This window comes from Athene noctua, chromosome 4 (assembly GCF_965140245.1).
Source record: "Athene noctua chromosome 4, bAthNoc1.hap1.1, whole genome shotgun sequence".
NCBI classification, from domain to species: Eukaryota; Metazoa; Chordata; class Aves; order Strigiformes; family Strigidae; genus Athene; species Athene noctua.
In genome coordinates this window covers 47,154,101-47,161,459 of record NC_134040.1, presented here as the reverse complement: position 1 = coordinate 47,161,459, position 7,359 = coordinate 47,154,101, and the positions used below count along the sequence as shown (strand labels likewise).

At 50.1% G+C, this 7,359-nt stretch overlaps 1 non-coding gene across 1 annotated transcript; it reads right to left on the bottom strand.

The window, feature by feature from the left end:
- Window positions 1-2,704: 2,704 nt before the first annotated feature.
- On the bottom strand, window positions 2,705-2,780 carry TRNAK-CUU (transfer RNA lysine (anticodon CUU)). The gene has a single exon. It is a non-coding gene; the product is annotated as a tRNA-Lys (tRNA).
- Window positions 2,781-7,359: the final 4,579 nt, after the last annotated feature.

Here is a 7,359-nt window from a genome sequence, read left to right as displayed (position 1 = left end):
GGAACTTTTGAATGAAGAAGAGAATGAGGAAGAAAATGAGACAAACGAGGAACACCAAGGTCCACCAAGGCAGGGTCATTTAGACCAGGTGTTAAAACCAGTTCTGAAAAGAACTCCAGAAGAGTCATTATAGTGGGTGACTCCATTCTGAGGGGTGTTGAATGCCCCACATGCAGACCAGACCCACTTCAAAGGGAATTCTGCTGCCTCCCTGGGGCTTGTGTAAAGGACCTCACAGCAAAACTCCCTGCTCTAGTGAGACCCAAGGACTACTGCCCTCTCCTGGTTTTTCAGGTAGGTAGTGATGACATCACCAGGAGAAGGCCTAAGGCAATGAAGAGAGAATTCAGGTCCTTGAGGAAGCTACTTAAGGGGTTGGGGACACAAATTCTGCTCTCCTCCATCCCTTCAGTTGGGGGGATGGATGAAGAAGATTACAGGAGAATTCAGAAGATGAATGGGTGGCTACAAGACTGCTGTCACCATCAGGGCTTTGGATTCTTCAATCATGGGTTGGTATAGAGGGCACCAGACCTTTTGGCATTAGATGGGATGCACCTGTCCCAGAGGGGGAAAAGGATCTTGGGGCAGGAGTTAGCTGGGCTCATTGACAGAGCTTTAAACTAGATTTGAAGGGGGAAGGGGCCAAAACATCAGCCCATCTGAAGTGCACCTATACCAATGCACACAGCATGGGTAACAAACAGGAGGAGCTTGAAGCCAGGATGCAACTGGAAAATTACGATGTTGTTGCTATTACAGAAACATGGTGGGTTGTCTCCCATGACTGGAGTGTGCCAACTGATGGCTACAAGATCTTTATGAGGGACAGACAAGGAAGGAGAGGTGGTGGGGTGGCGCTGTATGTTAGGGACTGTTATGATTGCTTTGAGTACAAGTGTAGTGAAGACAGGGTGGAGTGTCTTGGAGTTAGAATCAGGGGGAAGGCCAACAGGGCAGATGTTGTAGTAGGAGTCTACTATAGGCCACCCACCCAGGACAGAGAGGTGGATGAAATATTCTATAGGCACTTAGGAGAAATCTCCCAACTGCTTGCCCTTGTTCTTGTGGGTGACTTTAACTTCCCAGGCATCTGCTGGAAATACAACACAGCAGAGCGGGACCAGTCCCGGAGATTCCTGGAATGTGTGGGAGACAACTTCCTGACACAGCTGGTGAGAGAACCAACCAGAGAAGGTGCCCTGCTGGACCTCCTCTTTGTGAACAGAGAGGGACTGGTGGATGATGTGGCAGTTGAAGGCCGACTAGGGCACAGCAATTGTGAAATAATAGAGTTATCTATTCTTAGAGAGGCCAGGAGAGGGCTAAGCAGGACTGACATCCTGGACTTCCAAAGGGCTGACTCTCTTTTTGGACACCTGCTTGAAAGGATCCCCTGGGAGATGATCCTTAAGGGTTTAGGGGTCCAGGAAGGCTGGGTGCTCTTTAAGAAGGAAGTGTTAATGGCTCAGGAGCAGTCGGTCCCCAGGTGCTGGAAGAGAAGCCGACACTAGAGAAGACCACCCTGGCTGAACAGGGAGCTTTGGCTGCAACTCAGGGAGAAAAGGAGTGTTTACAGCTTTTGGAAGAAGGGGCTAGTCACTCAATGGTTAGAAAGAGGCTGTGAGGCTATGCAGGGTGAAAATCAGGAGGGCTAAAGCCCAGCTGGAAATTAATTTGGCCTCAGCAATAAAGGACAGCAAGAAATGTTTCTGTAAGTATGTGTGCAGCAAAAGAAAGACCAGGGAGAGCCTCCATCTCCTGCTAGATGCAGGAGGAAACATGGTAACAAGGGATGAGGAGAAGGCTGAGGTGCTCAATGCCTTCTTTACCTCAGTCTTTAATAATAAGACTAATTATACTGAGGGAATCCAGCCTCCTCAGCCAGAAGACAGACCGGGAGAACTACCCCCCACATTTCAGAACAAGACAGTCAGTGACCTGCTGCATCATACAGACACACACAAGTCTATGGGACCAGACGGGATACACCTGAGGGTGCTGAAGGAGCTGGCTGGGGTGCTCGCCAAGTCACTTTCCATCATTTACTAGCAGTCCTGGCTGACTGGGGAGGTCCCAGCAGACTGGAGATTAGCCAATGTGACACTGTATTGGGTCTGGCTGAACTGGAATCGGTTTTCCCCTATAGCAGCCCTCACGGTGCTGTGGTTTATGCTGGGAGCTGCAGGGTGTTGATAGCACCCTGGTGTTGTGGCTGCTGCTGAGCAGTGCTTACACAGCACCAAGGCTCTTTCTGATATTTCCCCCAGTGGGACGGGGTGGGCAAGATCTTGGGAGGGGACACAGCTAGGACAGCTGACCCAAACCGACCAAAGGGATATTCCATACCATATGACGTCTGCTCAGTATAAAGCTGGGAGAAAGGAGGAAGGGGGTGGGGGTCACCCTTGGTCCTCCGAGGCAACTACTACGCGTATTGGAGCCCTGCTTCCAGAGAAGGCCCGACATCGCCTCTTCATGGGAAGTAGAGAATAAATCTGTTTGCTTTTGCTTCCGCGCGCGGACTTTTGCTTTGCTTTGCTTATATTAAAACTGCTTTTGTTTCACCCACAAGGGTTAGTTTATCTTCTTTCCCCTCTTTACCCTGTTGAGAAAACAAAGGGAAGGGGGGGGGGGAAGTGATAGAGCGACTTGGTGGATACCTGGCATTTAGCCAGAGTCAAACCATCACAGTCTATTCTGGCGCCCAACGTGGGGCTCGAACCCACGACCCTGAGATTAAGAGTCTCATGCTCTACCGACTGAGCAAGGAATAAGGCAAGGAAGTAACCAGCGATCTCCCAGATACAGAAAGACTGAGATCACCTCCCTTGATCCTGAAGAAGGAACCTCCGGCCTGGCACGGCAAGAGTCAGACAGTGAGTACTCCGACCAAGAACAGGAATAGAGGGCCCCTGCCTCCAGCCAGGAGGAGGAAAGGGATGATCGGGTGTATTGGACAGTGTGGATTCGATGGCCTGGCACATCAAATCCACAGAAGTACCAGGCTTTAATTGACACCGGGGCACAATGTACACTAATGCCGTCAAGTTATAGAGGGGCAGAACCTATCTGGATCTCAGGAGTGACAGGGGGCTGTCAAGAACTATCAGTATTGGAGGCCGAGGTTAGCTTGACTGGGGACAAGTGGGAAAAACATCCCATTGTAACTGGCCCAGAAGCCCCTTGCATCTTGGGCATTGACTATCTCAAGAGGGGATACTTCAAAGACCCAAAAGGATACCGATGGGCTTTTGGTGTGGCCAGTGTGAATACAGAAAAGGTAAAACAGTTGTCTAATCTGCCTGGCCTCTCAGAAGATCCTTTTGTTGTGGGACTGTTGCAAGTTGAAGAACAACAGGTGCCAATTGCTATGAGGACCGTGCACCGACGGCAGTATCGTACAAACCGAGACGCTCTGGCTCCCATCCAAGAATTGATTCGTCAACTGGAGAACCAAGGTGTCATCAGTAAGACACATTCGCCTTTTAATAGCCCAATATGGCCAGTGCGGAAGTCTGACGGAGGGTGGAGGTTAACAGTAGACTATCGTGGCCTGAATGAAGTGACGCCACCACTGAGTGCTGCTGTACCAGATATGTTAGAGCTCCAGTATGAACTGGAGTCAAAGGCAGCCAAGTGGTACGCCACAATTGACATTGCCAATGCATTCTTTTCAATTCCTTTGGCAGAAGAGTGCAGGCCACAGTTTGCTTTCACGTGGAGGGGTGTCCAGTATACCTGGAATCGACTGCCCCAGGGGTGGAAGCACAGCCCCACTATTTGTCATGGACTAATTCAAACTGCACTGGAAAAGGGTGATGCCCCTGAACATCTACAATACATTGATGACATCATTGTGTGGGGCAATGAGGCAGAAGAAGTGTTCAAGAAAGGACAAAGAGTAATTGAGATTCTTCTGAGAGCTGGGTTTGCCATAAAGAAAAGCAAGGTCAAGGGACCAGCACGAGAAATTCAGTTCTTGGGAATAAAATGGCAAGATGGACGCCGTCATGTGCCATTGGATGTTGTCAACAAGATAGCAACTATGTCTCCACCGACCAACAAGAAGGAAACACAAGCTTTCCTAGGATTTGTGGGATTCTGGAGGATGCATATTCCAGGTTACAGTCAGCTTGTGAGCCCTCTCTATCAAGTGACCCGAAAGAAGAACAATTTTCAGTGGGGTCCTGAGCAGCAACAAGCCTTTGAGCACATCAAACAAGAGATAGCTCGAGCGGTAGCTCTTGGGCCTGTTCGGACAGGACCAGCTGTGCAAAATATACTTTACACATCAACTGGGGAGCACGGACTCACATGGAGCCTCTGGCAGAAGATACCAGGTGAAACTCGAGGTCGACCATTAGGATTTTGGAGCCGGGGATATCGAGGATCAGAAGCCCACTACACTCCGACTGAAAAGGAGATACTGGCAGCATATGAGGGGATTCGAGCTGCTTCAGAAGTTGTTGGTACAGAAGCACAGCTCCTCTTGGCACCACGGCTGCCTGTATTACATTGGATGTTCAAAGGAAACATCCCTGCCACACACCATGCAACCAGTGCTACCTGGAGTAAATGGGTCGCGTTAATCACGCAACGGGCTCGACTGGGGAAACCCAACCATCCAGGGATCCTGGAAGAGATCATGGACTGGCCAGAAGGTAGAGATTTTGGAGTGCAGCCTGAGGAGGTGGCTCGTGCCCAAGAGGCACCGCCATATAACGAGTTACCAGAAGATGAGAGGCGTTATGCTCTCTTTACTGATGGATCCTGTCGTGTGGTAGGAAGCCATCGGAAGTGGAAAGCTGCTGTGTGGAGTCCCACAAGACAAGTCGTTGAGGCCACTGAAGGAGAAGGAGAGTCAAGTCAGTTCGCAGAAGTAAAAGCGATCCAACTCGCCCTAAAGATTGCTGAACGGGAAAAGTGGCCAGTATTATATCTCTACACGGACTCCTGGATGGTGGCTAACGCCCTGTGGGGGTGGCTACAGGAGTGGAAGAAGACCAATTGGCAGCGCAGAGGTAAACCCATCTGGGCTGCTGCATTGTGGCAGGACATCGCTGCCCGAGTGGAAAACGTGGCTCTAAAGGTGCGTCATGTAGATGCTCATGTGCCCAAAAGGCGTGCCACTGAAGAACACCAAAACAATGAGCAAGCAGACAAAGCTGCCAAAATTGAAGTAGCTCGGCTGGACCTGGACTGGGAGCGTAAGGGTGAGCTGTTTGTAGCTCGATGGGCCCATGAAACATCAGGGCATCTTGGCAGAGATGCAACGTACAGATGGGCTCGTGATCGAGGGGTGGACCTGACCATGGAGGCCATCTCACAGGTCACTCACGAATGTGAAACATGTGCTGCAATCAAGCGAGCCACACGAGTAAAGTCTCCCTGGAACAGAGGGCGATGGCTGAGTTTTCAATACGGTGAGGCCTGGCAGATTGACTATATTGGACCACTGCCACGAACACGCCAAGGCAAGCGCTACATACTCACCATGGTAGAAGCAACTACGGGTTGGCTAGAAACGTACCCTGTAAATCATGCCACTGCCCGAAATACCATCTTGGGTCTTGAAAGGCAAATTTTATGGCGACATGGTACTCCTGAAAGAATCGAGTCAGACAACGGGACCCATTTTCGAAATAATCTTATAAACTCCTGGGCAAAGAAACACGGCATTGAGTGGGTGTATCACATCCCTTATTACCCACAAGCGTCTGGAAAGATTGAAAGATATAACGGACTGTTGAAGACTATGTTGAAAGCATTGGACAATGGGGGATGGAAGCATTGGGATATAAATTTAGCAGAAGCCACTTGGCTAATTAATACCAGAGGATCTGTTAACCGTCCTGGACCTGCCCAAACAAACCCCCTTCATACTGTGGGAGGAGATAAGGTCCCTGTAGTACACACAGGGAGGTGGCTGGGGAAGGCAGTGTGGATTGCTCCTCCCTTGGGAAAAGGCAAGCCCACTCGTGGGATTGTCTTTGCTCAGGGACCTGGATGTACTTGGTGGGTAATGCGGGAGGATGGGACTACTCAGTGTGTGCCTCAAGAACATTTAACCTTGGGGGGAAAGTAATCTGTGGGATGAGTTGTATGTTGCAGGAAGTGATGGAGGAAGTAGGAACGATGAAGAGTGAACCAGACACGTGCAATGACGACCCAAACCTAGCCGGTGCTGGAGTCCAACGGTCAAGCATACTTCTGTCCTGAGCATCTATCTTGACAGATGGAAGCCAAGACACTGAACATCTGAAGAAGTGAAGAAAGCTTATGGAATAGATAAATGAATATTATGTGGGACCTGGGCATAACGTAAATGGTATGGAATAAGGGGTGGAGACTGTATTGGGTCTGGCTGAACTGGAATCGGTTTTCCCCTATAGCAGCCCTCACGGTGCTGTGGTTTATGCTGGGAGCTGCAGGGTGTTGATAGCACCCTGGTGTTGTGGCTGCTGCTGAGCAGTGCTTACACAGCACCAAGGCTCTTTCTGATATTTCCCCCAGTGGGACGGGGTGGGCAAGATCTTGGGAGGGGACACAGCTAGGACAGCTGACCCAAACCGACCAAAGGGATATTCCATACCATATGACGTCTGCTCAGTATAAAGCTGGGAGAAAGGAGGAAGGGGGTGGGGGTCACCCTTGGTCCTCCGAGGCAACTACTACGCGTATTGGAGCCCTGCTTCCAGAGAAGGCCCGACATCGCCTCTTCATGGGAAGTAGAGAATAAATCTGTTTGCTTTTGCTTCCGCGCGCGGACTTTTGCTTTGCTTTGCTTATATTAAAACTGCTTTTGTTTCACCCACAAGGGTTAGTTTATCTTCTTTCCCCTCTTTACCCTGTTGAGAAAACAAAGGGAAGGGGGGGGGGGAAGTGATAGAGCGACTTGGTGGATACCTGGCATTTAGCCAGAGTCAAACCATCACAGACACCCATATATAAGAAGGGCCGGAAGGATGATCTGGGAAATTACAGGCCTGTCAGCTTGGCTTCGGGGCCCAGGAAGATGATGGAGCAGCTCATCTTGAGTGTCATCACACAACACATGAGGGACAAACAGATGCTCAGTCAGCATGGGTTTATGAAAGACAGGTCCTGTTTGACAAATCTGATCTCCTTCTACAACAGGGTAACCTGTTTACTGGATGAGGGAAAGGCTGTGGATATAATTTACCTTGACTTTAGCAATACCTTTGACACCGTTTCCCACAGCATTCTCCTGGCAAAAATGGCTGCTCATGGCTTGGATGGGCACACGCTTTGCTGGGTAAAAAACTGTCTGGATGGCCGGGCCCAGAGAGTTGTGGTGAACGGAGTTAAATCCGGTTGGCGGCCGGTCACGAGTGG